This window comes from Oryctolagus cuniculus, chromosome 12 (genome assembly GCF_051225735.1).
Source record: "Oryctolagus cuniculus isolate XC-2025 breed Fujian yellow rabbit chromosome 12, ASM5122573v1, whole genome shotgun sequence".
In the NCBI taxonomy this organism is placed as follows: domain Eukaryota; kingdom Metazoa; phylum Chordata; class Mammalia; order Lagomorpha; family Leporidae; genus Oryctolagus; species Oryctolagus cuniculus.
The window spans coordinates 50,194,458-50,214,185 of NC_142878.1; the positions used below are offsets into that span (position 1 = coordinate 50,194,458).

Consider the following 19,728-nt stretch of genomic DNA (forward strand, 5'->3'; position numbering starts at 1 on the left):
TACTGGTGTTGCTTGGTAAATATGAAAAGCTGCATGCAGCTACAGCAGGCACAGATTGTTTGTTGTAGGATCTCCTTTCTTAAGTTCACTTACAGTATTTCTAGAATTTGATTCATTGCTTAATAGAGCCATGTAGGGAATGCACCGATTGCATGTTACTGTGGCAAGAATATCCTAAATGTCATTAAAACCCTCCAATGATGGATCTACCTATGGTCTTGTTGACATGACAAATTAACATTGTTAGATTACATCTGGAAATGAGCATTTGAGATAGATAAACCTTTGAGCTTATGGCTAAATTTTTGTGGCTTTTGTTTAACTTTAAAAGGTTGTCTGCATATGCACTAACCTTTTTTGAAGGCTAGTTAGGCTTTAATTACAGAAATAAGATTTCAAATAAAACTGTCTTTGGCAGTGAGTAAATAGCATATTTTGAAGTAGAGTTGTATACTTTCTCATAAGGTTTGGGAATTTTGCTGAAATAATTTTTTCCACATCTACATCAGTGAAAGCTCCACCTATTCAGAGTTCATCTGTAAAATGAAGTTCTCATGTTCTGATTTTCAAAGTTTTAAGTTCACTGTTGAAAAAGAGGGTAGTGCATTTTAAATTGACCTTCATATGTTTTTTATTCAACAGGTAGAGTCATAGACAGTGAGACAGAGAGAAAGGTCTTCCTTCCGTTGGTTCACCCCCCCAAATAGCCGCTACCGCCGGTGCTGCAGCGATCCAAAGTCAGAAGCCAGGTGCCTCCTCCTGGCCTCTCATGCAGGTGCAGGGGCCCAAGCACTTGGGCCATCCTCCACTGCCCTCCTGGGCCACAGCAGAGAGCTGGACTGGAAGAGGAGCAACCGGGACTAGAACCCAGCACCACAGGTGGAGGGTTAACCAAATGAGCTATGGCACCGGCCCCGATCTTCATATGCTTTTAAAATAAGTACATTATCAAGTAATTTGTCTTATTTGATCAACATGTGTAAAACCAATAAATTTGTTAATTACTGCAGTAATCATGCACACAGTGATTCCATGTTATATGCAAAGTAGTTAACTAGGAACAGTTGCTCGAGTTTCAAGCTTTACTTTTGTGCAAATACAAAAGTAGGCTACAGTCTGTACCATGTTGATGTACAGTTTCTGAAATTGTTTTTACAAAGACTTTGGTAATAAACACAAACTTAATAAAAATAACATGATCGAAGGTATCAGTAACAGAATAGATCCAACAGAAGTAGGTGCTCACAGGCTATCTGAAGATATAGGTATTTTCTCATGAGAAAAAAAAATTGAGAACTTGTTGGAATTTTAGGATATTAAAGACCTACCAGAGTTATTTGAGTTCTAAAGGCACTTAAAGTCTAACAAGGTAAAAGGCATATTCGAAGAGATAACAGAAAACTTCTCAAACACAGAGAAAGATACAACTATCCAGGTACAGCAATGTCAGGTCACCCAGGTGGATTCAGCTCAACCAAGTCTACTCAAACAGTATTACAATCAAGCTCTCCAAGGTTAAAGACAAAGTATTCTTAAAACTTCAAGAGAAAGAGACAAGTAACCTTTAAGAATGGCCCAATTTGCCTGACTGCAGAATTCTCAAAAACTTTACAAGCCAGCAGAGAGTGGAATGAGATTTTCACAGTACTGAATTAAAAAAACCCTGCCAACCAAGAATAACGTACCCAGCAAAGCTATCTTTAGATATGAGTTAAAGATATTACCAAATAAAAGCTGATATGCTAAAGGGAGTTCTTTGAACTGAAAAGTTGCTAACTAGCAAAAAGAAAACAAAACCTAGAAAAGATAGCAAAAGCTAAAGAAAATTAAAAAAAAAGTATAGAACCTAGAAGTAAATCCACACATTTGCAATCAACTAATCTTCAACAGTGCATTGAGAAAGGACAGTCTTTGAAACAGCAATGCTGGGAAAATTGGATATCTGCATATATAATCTTTTGTACATACAAAAAAATCTAAAATGGATTAAAGACCTAAATGTAAAACTTGAAACTGAAACAGAATATAGGGGAAACACTTTAGAATACTTGCAAATGTTAATGTTCTATTGATTTGACCCTAAAAAACAAAATCTAGACATATGGGAGATCAAACTAAGAAGCTTCTGTAAAACAGAATGTGATATTCATGAACTATCAGATAAGCAGTTAATATCCAGAATATATAAAGAACTCAATTCAATAGCACAAGAATAATCCAATTTGGAAAATAGGACTGAGTAGACCGATTTTATTTGAAAGAGTTACAGATAGAGGTAGAGACAGAGACAGAGGTCTTCCATCCACTGGTTCACTCCCCAGATGGCTGCAATGGCCAGAATTGCGCCGATTCAAAGCCAGGAGCTTCTTCTGGGTCTTCCATGTGGGAGCTGGGGCCCAAGGAATTGGGCCATCTTCTACTGCTATCCCAGGCCATAGCAGAGAGCTGGATTGGAAGAGGAGCAGCCAGGACAAGAACTGGCACCCATATGGGATACCAGCACTTCAGGCCAGGGCTTTAACCCGCTGTGCCACAGCGCCAGCCCCTGAGTAGATATTTTTCAAAGGAAGACCTACAAATGGCCAATAGGCACACAAATGTTCAACATTTGGGAAATACAAATAAAAATAAGATATCATCCCACTCCAGTAAGAATAGCTACTCTCAGAAAGGCAACAAGAGTTGGTAAGAATGTAGGGAAGGGGCTGGTACCATGGCAGACAAAGTTAAGTCTCTGCCTGCAGTGCTGGCATCCCATATGGGTGTCAGTTCAAGTCCCAGCTGCTCCACTTCCAATCCAACTCCCTGCTAATGCACCTGGGAAAAGCAGCACAAGACAGCCCAAGTTGTTGGACCCCTGCACCCATGTGGGAGACCTGGAAGAAACTCCTAACTCCTGGCTTTGGCCTGGCCCAGCTCTGGCCATTGTGGCCATTTGAGGAGTGAACTAGTGGTTGAAAGATTTCTCTCTCCTTCTCTGTGTATCTGCCTTTTGAATAAATCTTAAGAATGTAGTGAAAAGTGAACCCTTGCACATTGTGAGAATTTGTTACTGTAGCACTTGTGGAAAATGTGATTAGTATGCAGATTCCTCAAAACATAAAATAGAAGTTCTATATGTTCCAGCACCCCCATTACTGGGTTTATATTGAAAGGAAGTGAAGTTAACCTATTGAAGAAACATCTGCATTCCCATGTTTACTCCATTACCATTCACAACAGCCAAGAAATGGAAACAACTTGTCTATCAACAGATGAAAAGTACATGAAATGTATACAAAATGGAATACTATTCATCTGTAAGATGGATGAAATCATGACATTTGTGACAAGGAAGGTCAATATACTAAGTGAATTAAGCCGGATACAGGAAGAAAAGCACTGCATTATCTCACCTCTATGTGGAATTTTAAAAAGTTGATCTAACAGAAGTTGATAATGGTGGTTACAAGAGGCTGGGGAAAATGGTAAGGATGGAGTTATGAGAAAAGGTTAACAGGTACTAAGTTATAAATATGAAAAAAGAGCTCCAGAGGTCTAGTGCATAGTACAATATTTATGTAGTCTGTACCTATACATGTGAGCTAGGATAGAGTTTTGAATGTGTATCAAAAAGATGTTTGAAGAGATACAATTACCTTGGATTGAACATTGCACAATGTATACATGTATGAAGACATTACTTGACACCTCATAAATAGGTATAGCTATAGGCCTAGGAATTATAATTTTATAATTGTACTAAAATAGTAAATCATTAAAATAGATTATCATATGCCAATGTTCTGAAAGTATTATACATATTAACTGTTTACCACTAAAAGTGCTAGGAGATAGGCAGTATTTTTTTAAACTTTAAAAAGCATGAAACAGTTCATGAACTCATTCAGTTAATTTGGAGTCAAAGTTCAAATTAGATAAATTGGCTCCAAAATTTTAACCAGTTCATTATGTTCTCTTAACTCTTTATATTCCCATTTCTCCTCAACTATTCTTCTAGTGCTGCTCCTTTTCCAGAAGTACCTCCTAAAATCACCTGGAAGAGTAGTATAATAGCAGTAGTTCATGTTTTAAATTGGTACTTTTAAAGAAAATGTGTAAGTAAACACATCTTAATGTAGATCAAAGTCTGTAATACTCTTAAAATTATTTACATTGGGGACCTGCACTGTGGCATAGTAGGCTAAGCCTCCACTGGCAGCACAGACATCTCGTAAGGGCACCAGTTCATGTCCTGCTGCTCTTCTTCTGATCCAGCTCTCTGCTATGGCCTGGAAAAGCAATAGAAAGATGGTCCAAGTACTTGGGCCCCAGCTCCCACATGGAAGACCCAGAAGAAGCTCCTAGCTTCAGATCGGCACAGCTCTGGCTGTTGCAGACATTTGGGAGTACACCAGCAGATGAAGATTGTCTCTCCCTTTCTACCTCGAGTAATATTTATGAAACTGTCTACAGTCACAGCATCAAGACAAGAAGCTAGCACTCACCCTCCAAGACAGTTTCCCACCTCTAAGCAATTCCATTGTAGGCATTCTGACTGCATAATAGCGGAAGCCAGCCTCCTGCAAGCTGCAAAAACATGGTGGCAAAGTTGATCAATGACCCCAGAGGTTGAAAATTCTAATTAAATTTGAAATGGAAAATTACATTAGTCTTCAAACACTAACAAACATTGTCTTTTTAGGTCTCTCTAATTACAAGTTCAGAGGCAGCCTTCATTACTATTTTTTTCCTTCACCATTTACTAAGCCAGATTCTCCCCATTCTGCCTAAAGTTTGCTATCCTGCTAAATTGTTTATTTTTTCACTTGAAACATTAGTTCCTATCTTCTCTAATTCCATTCAGCCATATTAGTGTATTTGTTATGTAAGACTATCCTATTACCTATACAGTGAAAACAGAGTTAACACTACAAGCTGAATTTTAAAGCATCCAAGCTTTAATATTTCCACTTATTTATGAAAAGCTTATTTGAAAGGCATAGCAAGGGAATAAAGAAAAGAGAGATCTTTCACTGGTTTACTCAACAGGGCTATGCCAGGCTAAAACGAGGAGCCAGGAACTCCCGAGTCTTCCACATGGGTGGCACAGACCCAAGTGTTCAAGACATCTGCTGCCTCTCAGGGTTGCATTAGCAGGAAGGTAGATGGGAAGTTGAGACAGGACTGAATCCCATGCACTACCATACAAAATACAGGCATCCTAAGCTGTGGCTTAACCCATTGGGCCACCTACTTTAGCTTCTAGTACTACAAGACAGCCTTTCTTCTCCTAGAAGTCTCATTACTATTGTTATTTTCAGTGCCAACAATGTGATTCAACACATTTCCTAGTCTGTCAACTTGTTTTGTCTTTATGCTCTGAAAGCTTACTTTCAAATGTCTTTTAGTGGTTCTACATTAACACCTCAAGGCATAATAATACACCATGACTGAAGTACATAGTAAGTTAGACTGGAATTGAATCTGTTCATTGATGAGAGCTGCCATAATAAAGTACCAGGACTGGGGGCTTAACAGAAGTTTCTTTTCTGGGAACCCAAGATTGACTAAAGGGTTGTCAATAGTTCTGAGGACCATGGAGGGGAAAAAAAAATAGATAATTAAAAAGTCTATTCCAGTTCTCTCCCCTCACCTGGTAGATTGCCATCCTTTCCTTAAGCCTTCACATTGTCTTCCCTCCATTCATACCTGTGTACAAGTTTCTTTTGTAGGATCCCAGTAGTCCTAGATTAAGGTCCACCACAATGACCTCATTTTAACTTAATCACTCTGTAAAGACTCCAGAAAAAAAATTCACACGCTGAGATGTGGGGGTTGGAAATTCAACAGATGAGTGGGGTGGGCAAGAGAACACAATTCAGCCCATCACAAGATCCATATCTTAAATTGTTTGTTTATTATTTGAAGTGTTGGGTCAACTCCCTGTCAGATGCAGTTTGTTCTGCCATTGAATTTGTGTTATTGCCAAATATGACCTTTATTACAAGGTCATTACAGAACTCTTAAGACTTTTGCTCATTTAACCATGTTCATGTAAACCATAAACTATCACAAGAGGCTGAAGGAAAACTTATGAATGATGCTGCCACTGAGCCATTGTGCTTTTCTCTCAAGGCACATGACCACCTGACATGCAGACTACTTGAAGATATTACCAATGTCTTTATTGAAAGGCATAAAAGGATACCACTTTACCCTCATATATACACACAGAGATGAATCTAACACTCACTGTAAGTATTTATGCACACATACACACATGCAAGTTCTAATATATTCTTAGTGTCCAAAGAATCTTAATCACCCCATTTTGGCGATCTGTGATCTAGAACACACTCTGTAGGAACTACCTTCACATCTCAAAGTTCATATTACAAAGTTATTCACAAGAAGGACCTTTGGCTATGAAGGAGGCTGTGAAACCATGCTGCGAAACCATGCTGCAGTCGAACCAAATCATGAAGGCCCACAGAACTTATGATTTTCTTTTCAGTGTCTCTAATACAGATAACTTAGTGGTTCCCCAAAGTCTGTGGCAATGGGTGGAAAATAACACAGGCCCCAGTGGCACTTCGTTCACTCTACAGAGGATACCATTCAACTCATTGTTTGGGACATTTATTGAAAACATCATTCAGAAAACATTGCCTGAGTCATGGTTTGATTGAATTGGTAGAGTAATGTAATAGGGATCTGAATTTCTCACCCAAGTCACAAGAGGATAATGACAACGTGGGCTGAGATGCCAAACAACCTGCTCAATTTAAGGAGACAAGTTGATTCACCCATTGCTCCAGGCATCGGCTTCATGGAGTGGATTGAAACCCCGATTCCTAGAGAACTGCAGAGGCAAAAATCTCCTTTACTGATGGAAACTTGGGCTAGTGTGGGGAGCAATTCGGACTAGACTAAGTTACTGGAATTAAGACTTATTCTATGCATCTGCTCTCCCACAATATGGCGCTGAGAAGGGAGAAACAGCTTCTACACAGCTGCCTCCAGTTCAACCAATAAACAGCAGGACCTGCTCCTGATTGGAGGAGAGCAGCGTACTCGGCGTGTGGGTAGCAGAGTTGGGATTGGTGGAAGAGGACTATAAAGGAAGAGAGAGACAACATGCACGAGGAACATCTAAGGGGAACATCTAAGGGGAACATCTATTTGAAGGAACACCTGTGCAGCCCCCGAGAGAGCCGGCCGGTGGTGTGCCACTCTCCTGCGGAAGTGGGGAAAGTGGCAGGGGGAACCGCCCTTCCACAGAGGTGGAAGGGACGGTAGCCAACCCGGGAAGAACCAGCAGCAAACCCGGGGAGGGCCGAGCAGACAAAAGAACAGCGCAGGGTCCTGTGTCGTTCCTCCACGAAGAGGGGGAGCGACAGGCTAGGTGTATCCTAGCTCCAGGGGCCTAAATAGGCCATCAAAAGAGTAACAAGGCAGTAGCCAAATGACATTCAGAGGAAATCAAGGGCCTGCAAAAACAAAGGAGTCCTATCAAGGAGTCAAGAGGAAACCACTGTTGAGGAGCCATAACATTCCTAAAAGCAGAAACTGCAATAAAGTCGATGAACCGGAGAAAGTATTTGATGTTTTTTCATCCTCAACATGCATAAGTTAACTGCTTTGACAATTCTGGGGAGAAAGGAAATAGCATGGGTGGACACTATGACCATGCCTAATCATGGCACAACAAAAGTAGAACAAGCCTGCAGCCTTGGTCCTGTGTCCTAATCATGCTTACCTCATATCCTGCCCCACCTTACTGACTGCATTTCCCAAACACACCATACTGCTTTTCAATGATTTTTAATGATACTTGAATGCTAAGTTCATATCTCCAGTCTACGAAAGTTACCCTGCTTTGAGCATTGCTTCTTCATCGTTGCGCATAGTTCTACCATTTGGCATTTAAAAAATGGTGATGTGGTGAGAAATGCCTATCTTCCTTATTAGATTACAGTTCATTTAAAGTTAGCAGCAAAGTCTCATCTTGATTTCCAGTGCCAACGCAGATCCTGACACTTAAGTATTCACCAAGTGACTGGGAAACAGTGAATAATCTGATTTTGCCATTGAAAATACACTTACGTCCTTAGTGTTGTCAACACACGATCCCATGGACACTGCACAATAGACCTGGGAATTCATTATCAACGTTCTCATTTTAAAGGGAGGGAGATAAGCTCAGAGGAAGAAAGTGACTTAATGAAGGTTAGAGCTGCAGTGTTTTCACCCAGAATTTCCGACACCAAGATTCGTCAGTGCATTTGTGCCACCCCACAGCCAACCCAAGCCTTCTCCAAGCTGGAAGGACAGGCTTTTACAGTAAGAAAACTAGGGGAAAAGGGTCTGTGTGTGGCACGGACTGGGACTGGAGAGCTGCTGACGGAATACCTAGGAGGGGAGAGCCAGTCACTCTGTACAATTCGGTGCTGAACACACAAACTGCCAGGCTTTTAAGCTTAAAAAATGTTTTCATTCAAACACAAGGTTCAGCACTTGCCTTGGCTGTAAGCACCTTTGGCTGTTTTCTGAATGACCATGGCTGTAAGGCTTCTGCTGCCCCTAAATGGCTTTCAGGATGATTCAGAGAAGTTACGTGAATAAATGGGTTCTCATTAAAATTGAGACCTTTTCCCCCAAAACACAGGCACTGCTCATGGTAGCTCAGCTCGTGGTAGCCACCTTCGCCTCAAGTTTCCTCAAACAGCAGCAATGCTTAGGCATGAGCCCGTCTAGCCAAGGATCATTTCTCAGTTGCCTGAAGTTTGGGGGAAGATTTCTGGAGTAGAGGTTTGGAGAGAACTCAGGAGAGCGCCTTTGGAGATGGACTCAGGATGGAATCCAGGTTCCTGTCTATCTGGTGCTGAGAAAGCTCCTTAACCCGTCTTCGCTCACAAAGCCTTCATCTGTGAAATTGAATTGGTACTAGTGTCTACCACATCAGGTTTTTGTGAGAATTAAATGGAGTGAAACTTTCATGATAACTGGACCAGTGTTTTGTTTTGTTTTTGTTTTTGTTTTTTTAAACACCTTGGAATCTTAGTACTGAAGGTCCTGAGATTTTTTTCAAGACAAGAATCTAAGAAACTTTGTTCTCATATTATTAACTTAAATATTAGTGCACACCTAATAGCCATGTCACCTGGGAGACATGAGAGTCCAGTGGCTGCTTGTGTTAACAATGAGGTATAAACCAAGTCAAGAACAGGTAAAGTTACCATACATCATACAAGACTTCTGTAGCAATTTGAACAGAGAAAAAGTAATGGAGAAACCAAGTCATAGTGTGCATATAACTGTTAAAAAGTCAAATATTCAAGTACCCGGGCCTTTGCTAAGTGCTATTCGAGAATACTCCAAAAAGGTCATAGAAAATGAAATTAAAAGATAACTTCATTTTAGATGCTAAAATGTTTTGAAATCCATGCAAATATGGGGTCTTCAAAAAGTGTGGGAAATGCATATTACAAAAAACTGCAAAGACTTCAAAAAAATTTGCACCAATTTTTCCACTGAACTTTTCAAAATACTGTCATTTATGTTGCCAGAAAATAGGTAATGAAAGTACCATATTAGTGTTTTTTTTTTCAGCATGGGGAGAATGTATTTAATTCACTAACTTTTGTTTAAAATGACGATTAAAATATCAAAATGACAATAAAAGCAACTGCAACTTTAATGCTTATTGGCAATGGTTAAGAATCATAAGTAAAACATAATTATATCCAATCTATTAACACACCCAGCATTGACAATTTAAGCTCAATCAATAACTGCTCTTATAAATATATACACCTACAAACAAATGCAGATGGTAAAGTTTTTATAACTAACACATGCTTCAATATGTTTTGTAGTGTTACATATTTAAGGAATTCTATAAAAGTGAAATAAGTAACACTTGAAAGTCTCAAGCAGTTTCCTTCAAGAAAGATCTATATATACTGAAGATTACACAAGTCAAACATTGAAACTGTCTAAAATCCTGATGTGGAAACTAATGACTAGAGCAGAGAGAGACAAGAATGATGGGAACTACAGGGTGACCTCAGATTAAAAGACCTGTCATTATCATCACTACATGAGTTCTCTCTACTTTTCTCCAAGGAAGAAAGGCAACAGAGACATTCTGGATGATCAAGCAGGGAACACCACGGTCATGTAACTTCAGACTGTAAAGGAAAGCATCTCACACCTTGCATGACTGCATTCCCGCACTCAAGTCAGTGAACACAGAAAGACATAGCAGTTACAACATTGTTAAAGGCGCCCATCTCACCCAGGCAGAATGCATTACAAGACTGGTCTTACTGTTTATCCACATACTGGAGTAGACCAACCCAGCGGCTTTGTGGTAGGAAATCAGTTGAAAAAGTTTGTAAGCAACTGACAACTCCTCTTTTCTCCAACCTAAAAAACTACTACAAAGGGGGACGGCACTGCACCACAGAGGGTTAACACCCTGGCCTAAAGTGCCAGCATCCCATGTGGGCGCCAGTTCTAGTCCCTGCTGCTCCTCTTCCAGTCCAGCTCTCTGCTATGGTCTGGGATAGCAGAAGATGGCCCAAGTCCTTGGGCCCCTGCACCCATGTGGGAGACCCGAAAGAGGTTCCTGGATTCAGATCAGCACAGCTCTGGCCATTGCAGCCATCTGGAGAATGAACCAGCGGATGGAAGACCTCTCTCTCTCTCTCTTTCAAATAAAATCTAAAAAAAAAAAAAAAAAAACACTACAAAAGATATTTCCCTTAAAAGTCCCAAGCAGAAGGGGGGAGTGACTTTTAAGATAGGCAGTATGCATTCCTAAATTTGCATGCTCCTTGCCTCTACCAACAAGCAGCATCTAAAATCACTCCTTTAGGAATGTGATGACAGAAGGGGACAGAAGTGACAGTAATAGTGCAAGAGGCCCCCAGTTCTGTATGTGCACTCAGCTAAAATCTGGTAGATTCATATAAAATTTGATTTTTTTTTTTTTTGACAGGCAGAGTGGACAGTGAGAGAGAGAGAGAAAGGTCTTCCTTTGCTGTTGGATCACCCTCCAATGGCTGCTGCGGCTGGCGCGCTGTGGCCGGCGCACCGCGCTGATCCGATGGCAGGAGCCAGGTACTTCTCCTGGTCTCCCATGGGGTGCAGGGCCCAAGCACCTGGGCCATCCTCCACTGCACTCCCTGGCCACAGCAGAGAGCTGGCCTGGAAGAGGGGCAACTGGGACAGAATCCGGCGCCCTTACTGGGACTAGAACCCGGTGTGCCGGCACCGCAAGGCGGAGGATTAGCCTAGTGAGCCACGGTGCCAGCCTAAAATTGGATTTCTAAATTGTGGAGACTGACACCAGGTCATCAGCAGAAGGCACGATGGGTTGGTCAAAGCTGAGGGAAGAAGGCACTCCACTGGGATACGGCCTTGGAAGAGTGCCAGTGTCCCATAGACAGCACAAAAATCACACAGGCTTTCTCTCCCTTCAAGTTACGCATCTCATGAGTGGAGTTTCCCAAGTACGTGAAGTCTTACGAACCAGAGGACCACAAGTGACCCTAAACAGCATATACACAGATGTCCACAGCTGCTTGGTGGAAGCTTTGCCTATTAAACAAAAGTGACTCACTATAACAAACTGTCTTTCTCAAACATTTGAACTCGAGGTTTATACTGAGAGTCAGAGTTAGATGCAACTGCAAGCATAAAGACACAAAAGACAACACAGTAATGAAAGCTTGTGAGATGTTCCTGGGTCCCATGTCATTCTAAATATTCAATATCACATCCATTATCTCATTTAATCCAACAAGTCTATAAGGTAGGTACATTTAGTATTCCCATTTCTCAGTACAAGAACACTGAGGTCAAGAGAAGTTAGGTAAAATACCTTATGAAGATAAGTCAGAATTATCACTTCAGTAATTTCATTCCAGAATGCTAAGGTGTCATGCCTTAGAAATTTAGGGGCAGAGATGGGGAGGAACTGTTAAGTAACAGCAGGTCCTGGAGGAGGAAGCCTGCACCCCTGCATCTAGGCAGGCAATGCATCAGCCTGCTCTGCCACCCTGGACACTGACCACCACCTCATGCTCCCAGAGGCCTACAAGTTCCCGGGATGCCTGGTTTCACTGTACTTCTGGCTGTGCATCTTTTCCGGAGTTCCCCTGAAAACTGAGCTACTTCTCTAAGTACTTTTTTTTTTTTTTTTTTTTTTTGACAGGCAGAGTGGACAGTGAGAGAGAGAGAGAAAGGTCTTCCATTTCCGTTGGTTCACCCCCCAATGGCCGCTGCGGCCGGCCGGCGCACTGCGCTGATCCAAAGCCAGGAGCCAAGTGCTTCTCCTGGTCTCCCATGGGGTGCAGGGCCCAAGGACTTGGGCCATCCTCCACTGCCCTCCCTGGCCACAGCAGAGAACTGGCCTGGAAGAGGGGCAACCGGGACAGAATCCGGCGTCCCAACCAGGGCTAGAACCTGGTGTGCCGGCACCGCAAGGCGGAGGATTAGCCTATTGAGCCGCGGCGCAGGCCAGCCTCTAAGTACTCTTATAAGACACTTTCTCCATTACTTTGAATGAAGCATGAGATTGCTCCCTTTCCTCTACAAAGCTTAACACTGAAGTAAATGGGAAACTCTTATCCAGAACCCCTTGGAGGCTTTAAGACATATTGCTGGGCTCCAACCCCAGAGTACCCGATTCGCGTCTGGAATGGGGTCCAAGAATTTGCATTTCTAACAAGCCACCTAAGTTGCCAATGCCACAGATCCAGGGATCCCATTTTCACCTTAGTACCCCAACTGTGGGGAGCAGCAGACTCTACAGCTTGCATTGGAAGCCTGTCAGAAACACAGATTTCCGCACCCACTGAGTCTGAATCTGCATTTTAAACATACCCAAGTGCTTCCTGTTCACTCTACAGTGAGGAAGCATGCTAGAAATGCCAGGAAGCTTTTAAAAACACACCGATGCCTGGGCCACTTCCAGAGACGCCGACTTTGCTGCCCAGCTTCTTTCCCAGAGACACTATTCCAGCAGGCTGGGGAGAGGGGTGTGGCCTGGAGATGGAGAATTTAAGATCTTTCCAGGTGATCTTCATTGGCAGCCAAGGTTGTGAACCACTGACCTTTGGCTGATCTATTGGCATTTTCTCTTGCTCAACACCAGTTTCTCTAGGCGTGTACTATCTAGAAGGGAAAAACAGTCACACTATTAAACCGACAAAAGAGGAAAAAATGTGGAAATAACATTACATCCGAGATGTCCATTTTGGCCAAGATAGGCTTCAGCTTATGAAAGGCTGGAAAAAAAAAAAAAAGAGATCAAAGAATCACTTCTGAATCCAGCAAAAATTCCTGCAGCACTGATCTGCTGACCTAGCAGGAGTCAGAAAAATACACTCTTCCCAAACGCGTATTTTGTTGTCAATATGAAGTATTTAACTACTGCCTCCTTCCCTGCAAAGTGTTTCCCCCCTGCCTCATTTTATTAGATGTATGGCTTCAGAAAATGTTATTCTAAGTCTTTTCTAAGTCTTTGCACCTCAGATCTCTCAACTGAAAAAAAATCAAGACTAATCCCTAGCTCAGTGTGAGGACGGAGGGAGATTCCATAAGAAGTGCCCTGTGCGTGCCTGGTCATCTCATGCAAGCACAATAGCCTACTTGGGAGAACTTCTCCTTTAGTTACTCTGATTAGGTAGCTAATGATCTGGAATGCCCTCCTTAGCACCTACTAATCTTGCTTTATTAAGGAGACCGTGTCCAGCCTTCTACAAGTCAGATACTTCAGCCAGCAAGGTTGGAGGCAAGCCTGAATCTGGACCAAAGCAGCTGGTCAGCAACTGCTCAAAAGCCCACTACTCGAACTGTTCATCAGAAGAGTTGCCTGCAACTTCAGTGGCCTATGAAGTGGGCAGCAAGCAGCTCAGTAAATATTACTACAGCCAGAGCTCAGGCAGGGAACCCACTGAGAAAGGCGGGGCACAGAATCTCAATGGCTGTTTTCACCCAGGACAGGGGAGTAGACGATACAGAGGCAGACTTATATAAAAACTCAAGAGATCATTTTGACATATGAAATGTAGAAAAATGGGACTAGATAGAAGAGGAAACGTAACCAGTTTGTATCCTCCATGTTTCTCTCCTATCCTATTTAAAAATAGGTCTCTTCCAACAGTTTTGTAAAGCTTTGAAAAATGCTGAGAAGCATCTTCCAACTTGGAGCCAATATCCTTCGTGTACTGATGAGGTACTGCCACTAATCAGCTGTCTGCAATGAGTTAAAATTAAGACACAAAATATCTTGGCCTGCAGCATTAAGTAAGTCCAACTGATAAGCTGGAAGTTGGCAAACAAGATTGACAGGACGCCAGGGGATAATGCGTCACTCACCAAGGAGGTTGTTTTTCCAGCAAGTAGATGCATTCAGCGGAGTCCAACTGGTGGGCTTTTCATGAGGTCCGATTATTGTCAATAAACAGGGATTTACAACTATTGGAAAATGCAGCTAACAGCTCTAAATTTCATTCTGTTTTCCCTTTTTATAGGAGTCCGGCACTCCAGTCACTGAGGTCCAGAAGGGAGTTAAGACTGAGAGATCCTGCCGGCGCCGCGGCTCACTAGGCTAATCCTCCGCCTTGCAGCGCCGGCACACCGGGTTCTAGTCCCGGTCGGGGCGCCGGATTCTGTCCCGGTTGCCCGTCTTCCAGGCCAGCTCTCTGCTGTGGCCAGGGAGTGCAGTGGAGGATGGCCCAAGTGCTTGGGCCCTGCACCCCATGGGAGACCAGGAGAAGTACCTGGCTCCTGCCATCGGATCAGCGCGGTGCGCTGGCCACAGCGGCCATTGGAGGGTGAACCAACGGCAAAGGAAGACCTTTCTCTCTGTCTCTCTCTCACTGTCCATTCTGCCAGTCAAAAAAAAAAAAAAAAAAAAAAAAAAAACCGAGATCCTTGACTATGCTACCTGGAAGGGTCATGAGCTGAGGCTGCATGTGGATTTTTGAAAGGTGCCCTTTCTACCAGCCAGATACAAACCTGGCCCTAGCTCTGGCATCCAGCTTTGTGAGGGTGGCCTAGACTGGATCCCACTTCCATGCACCTACTAGAAATGAAACCTTCAGCCTGTACAACCATAGTAGAGCCCTCCTCACCCAACTGACCCAGATCAAAGGCAGACTAGACTTTGGAGAGCAAGATCTCATGGTGAAGGGATCAGATTATTCTCCCTACCTTTGAACGGAAGAACATTCCCAAGTGTAAGGCCAATGCAAGTCCAATGGTGACTTAAGAAGCAAAACTCCTTACAAACAGAAATTCCCCACCAAAGGAACACATACTTTGCTCCATGCTAGGAATCAACTATTGGTGAGCAGAGTGGGAAACAGAGATAGTATAGAATCGGAAAGGACCCTACAGATGCCCACCTGGAGACTAGGATATCAACCCCCACAGGAGTATGCCCTCTACCACATCTGACTCCACATTACCGGTACATGCCTATGTGATAAGGTAAAAGTGAAAGGGCGTGGGCATCCTTGAGAATGATAAAATTGTGGGGGGGGGGGCTTCAGAAATTATGTATTTGTTGCCCTTTAAGACAAACCACTGGACCTTCTGAATGGTGTCCCTCCCTGATCCCAAGCAGTTTCGGTGCCCTCCATGCTTACTGTGTGCTGTACTGATTACTTGCATTAAGGACCACATGTCAAAGATGTTTTCCAGGCTCACTCATGCCGAGGAGCAGAGCTAGAAATCTACATTTTTTAACAAGGTCCCCAGGTGGCTTTTATGTAAACTAAAGTTTGCAAATGACTAATATACCAAGACAAGCAGCTTACATAGTGAATATTCATTCATCTGTTATATCTGCTCATGACTTCTTTCACATTTAGAGTGGAGACCGAGTCTCCAATATCACTTGCACAAATATCAGCCTACACCTAGTACAATGTAGTTCTAGCTGGCTAAACTGCATGGCACAGCAATCTAACTTCCACTGGCCATAAGTCATCAACCATAAGCTTTTACTAAGGCAGGGCCCGTGGCATCGACCATCCAGTTCTGTTGCTGCCCTGAAACAATCAAGAACATGCCTGGATATTCTACGTAACACCACATTCTTTGCGTTTCCAACTCTATACATAGTGCCGAGGAGCCCTCTGCTGAAAGGAAGGGTGGAGGGGTAGTCTGAACAAAAAAAAAAAAAAAATGTTAAGCTGGGAAGTCCAGTTCCTGCTATAATCAGAATCTCATTTTTAGTGCCCATTGGAGACTGCATGAGGTTGGAAGGCACCAAGGGCTTTGGGTCAAACCGGGAGGAATATTCACTGTAAAGTAGCTGGGGTGTGTTGGCTTCCTATCACTGCTGTAGCAAATCACCACAGATTCGGCAGTGTGAAGCAGCATAAAGTCATTGTACAGTTCTGTCCCTTAAATCCTGACACAGGTCTCACCAGGATAAAATGGAGGTTCTAGCAAGACGATTCTTCCTTTCTGTGGAGTCCGGCAGCATATTTCCTTACCTTTTCCAGGTTTCAGAGGGTGCCCGCGCTTCCCGGCTACGAACCGCTTCCTCCAGCTTCGAAGCTCCAAAGGTGAAGCAAGTGCCCTCTTATATCACACCGCTCGGGCTGCCCCGCGTGCCTCACCTTTCCACGTGGAAGGACCCTCGTGACTATATTGAGCCCATCTGGATAATCAAGTGTAATTCCACCTGTTGTGAGATCAGTAGCTAATCAACATTGATTCCATCTGCAACCTAAATTCTCCCTTTGCCACATAAACTAGTATATCCACAGGTTTCAGGGATTAGGACATGAACATCTTGTGGGGATTATTCTCCCTAGGAATACATAAGGGAACTCTGAACCCCCATGAAGGATGACAGCAGATGTCACCAATGCCACATGTTAATGCCACAGCTGAGGCTGTGAAGTGATGAATAGAAAGTGAGGTCAGAGCACATCAAGCTGCAGCAGCGGGAAGCAGCCAGCGGAAGTGGTTCAGGACCCAGTTAGGGAGTGATGCCAGAGTTGAAGACTTGCTTTAACAGGGTGCCAGAGCGTTATGCCACCTCCTACGAGCACTAAAAATGTGTAGGTCCAGATGCAATCTCATTATTTGATGCTACACGATCCTTCAATCTCCTTCATCGCATCCTTTGCTCTCATCTCGCCTCTCTGATCTCTGTGCATATCTCCTGTTACCCCTTATGTCCTCTTTTGAAGACAGATGAAATGAAATCAACTCTATGAGTGGGGAGAAAACTAACCTTCAATATTTTCTGATTTTAATTTAATATATCTACCAGGTGCCAATGACGTCTGGTTTGATTACAGCCTCAGGGGCATTGCCTTTTATTCATCTGTGAACTATTTTGCAAAAGTTTTACATGTACTTCAGTCCCTACTGTAAAGAATGAGACAGTGTCAAGAGCCCAGTAAGCATGAAAATGTAAATTGATGAGAAAAGAATAAAACAAAATTGCTTTGGGTAAAAACAGGAGGTCGATAAGAGTCAAAGGAATTGCTGAGGAGTAGATACTAACGCCACTAGGTGCACTGGCTGGAGTACACTAGTATGGAGAGAAATTGAATTCTTTCAGTTCTGCCTGGAGCAGCTGTTTCGGCTTTCCTAAGTGATGCACATTTCAGCATGTGTCTGTATTGGATGCTGGAACAGAATCACCCATGACCTCAAGTCACCAACAGTTTTCTGCCTCAGCCCGGAAAGATGGGTGTCTACTACTGACTGTTATTCATTTTGATTTTGCACCTATTTTAAATTACAGTGGAAATAAACACATATTATATCTTCCTAAAATTCAAACCATGCAGAAATGTATAAAAAAAATGAAGGTTATAACATCCAGTCCTTCCTCATTCTACCTTCTCTCCCCTAGAACAAGCCCTAAGTGGTATATATCCTTCCAGACTTTTCTCTGTGTACATATGAGAACACAAGTGTATTATTTTTATCCTTATTAGCTTGATTTTTTTTACTCAATATATCCTGGATATCCTTCCATGAAAGTAAAAATAGTTCAACCACATTTTTAATTGGCTTTGTAGTACTCCTTAGGGAGAAATGCCTTGTAAAGTAATTTGCTACTCTTTCTTTATGGATGGATAGCACTTGGTTTTGGGAAATTTTTCTGAACAGTATTGGGTTATACATCACTGTACACATATCCTTGCATGTTTGCATGATTACTTCTGTAAGAAAGATGTCAAAGGTGAAAGGTTAAATTTCTTGTTAAATTGAGTAAATTTTAATAGATGTTGCCAATTTCCCACTAACAGCAAATTAATTTTCTCTGTACACTCAAAGACACTGGATATGAAAAAAAAATCTGTAGTTTTTCTTCTCTCTAATGGCACAAAAATAGTATCAAATGGCTAGTTTGATTTGCTTTTACGTTATCAGTCACATGATTGGACAGCTCATGCTTTATCAGAATGTTTCCTTTAAAGGCTATTGGGGAGCTGGCGCTGTGGCGTAGTGAGTAAAGCCACTGTCTGCAGTGCCGGCATCCCATATGGGCACCAGTTCTAGTCCCAGCTACTCCACTTCCGATCCATCTCTCTGCTATGGCCTGTGAAAGCAGTAGAAGATGGCCCAAGTCCTTAGGCCCCTGCACCCACGTGGGAGACCCGGAAGAAGCTCCTGTCTCCTGGTTTCGGATCGGTGCAGCTCCGGCCATTGCGGCCAATTGGGGAGTGAACCAGTGGATAGAAGACCTCTCTCTTGGGCCGGCGCTGTGACACAGCAGGTTAAGGCCCTGGCCTGAAGTGTCAGCATCCCATATGGATGCCAGTTCTAGTTCTAGCTGCTCCTCTTCTGCTCTCTGCTATGGCCTGGGGAGGCAGTAGAAGATGGCCCAAGTGCTTGGGCCCCTGCACCCACGTGAGAGAACTGGAAGAAGCTCCTGGCTCCTCGCTCCTGGCTTCAGATCAGGGCAGCTCCAGTCATTGCAGCCATGTGGGGAGTGAACCAGCAGACAGAAGACCTCTCTCTCTCCGTCTCTACCTCTCTCTGTAACTCTGTCTTTCAAATAAATAAATAAATCTTTAAAAAAAATAAAAAGGCTATTGGGTTTCTGAGCATACTTCGGAGGATTGCTTAGGTCACCAGTAGCAGAAAGGGCCACCTGGGGTTAAGATGGAACAAAGCACACTGAGACCCTGGGAAAGGGGCAGACCATCCTTCCTGTCCACAGGCTTCCTGTTCCCTCTCTGAACTGAAAGAGGCCCACTGAGAGGATATCAATCACACTCGCCCCGCAAATCTTCAAATGGAGCGCATGGGATGTCAGATGCCCCACAATCATGAGAGTTCCTTTCATTTCCCTGTCTCTTCTGTCTGGGTCCCTTGAATTCCTGGAGTCTCTCCTACCCACAAGACACCAAGAATGGCTGGCACAATCTTGTACTCTTCTTGACTAGAGCCTGTTTAGTCTCTGTTCAGCCAGGTGATTTCTCTGAAAGTTAAGTTTTCTCCATGTTCTTTTTCCATCTTGTATTTAGAAAGAATTCCTTGAAGTGTGCTACATTTCCTGATTGTGCCATCATCTTTTCCCTCAGGGTTAAAAGCCTCATCCCCTTCCTTTGTATTTCAAAGTCTTCTGACACTGGACTAGAATTGCCCCTCCCACACTTGGATTTGAATGTGACCTTCTATTATACCATCCCTTCCTCCCCTCCATAATTCAGTCTCCATTTATGTCTCTCTGTTCCCAATCTTCCCTTC

At 42.9% G+C, this 19,728-nt stretch overlaps 1 long non-coding RNA gene across 39 annotated transcripts in view; it reads right to left on the reverse strand.

Moving 5' to 3' along the window:
- LOC103351184 (uncharacterized) overlaps positions 1 to 16,686 on the reverse strand; it is a 430,373-nt gene extending 413,687 nt beyond the window's left edge. For 10 of the 39 annotated variants that reach the window (XR_016217441.1, XR_016217446.1, XR_016217439.1 and 7 more), the window contains exons 1-3: positions 16,503 to 16,684; positions 12,947 to 13,167; positions 4,488 to 4,569 (exon numbers count right to left, since the gene is read on the reverse strand). This is a non-coding gene — a long non-coding RNA (uncharacterized LOC103351184). Of the gene's footprint in view, positions 1 to 4,487; positions 4,570 to 5,635; positions 5,782 to 12,946; positions 13,168 to 16,502 lie in introns of all 39 variants that reach the window. The other 29 variants (XR_016217449.1, XR_016217448.1, XR_016217447.1 and 26 more) reach the window with 13 other exon arrangements.
- Positions 16,687 to 19,728: the final 3,042 nt, after the last annotated feature.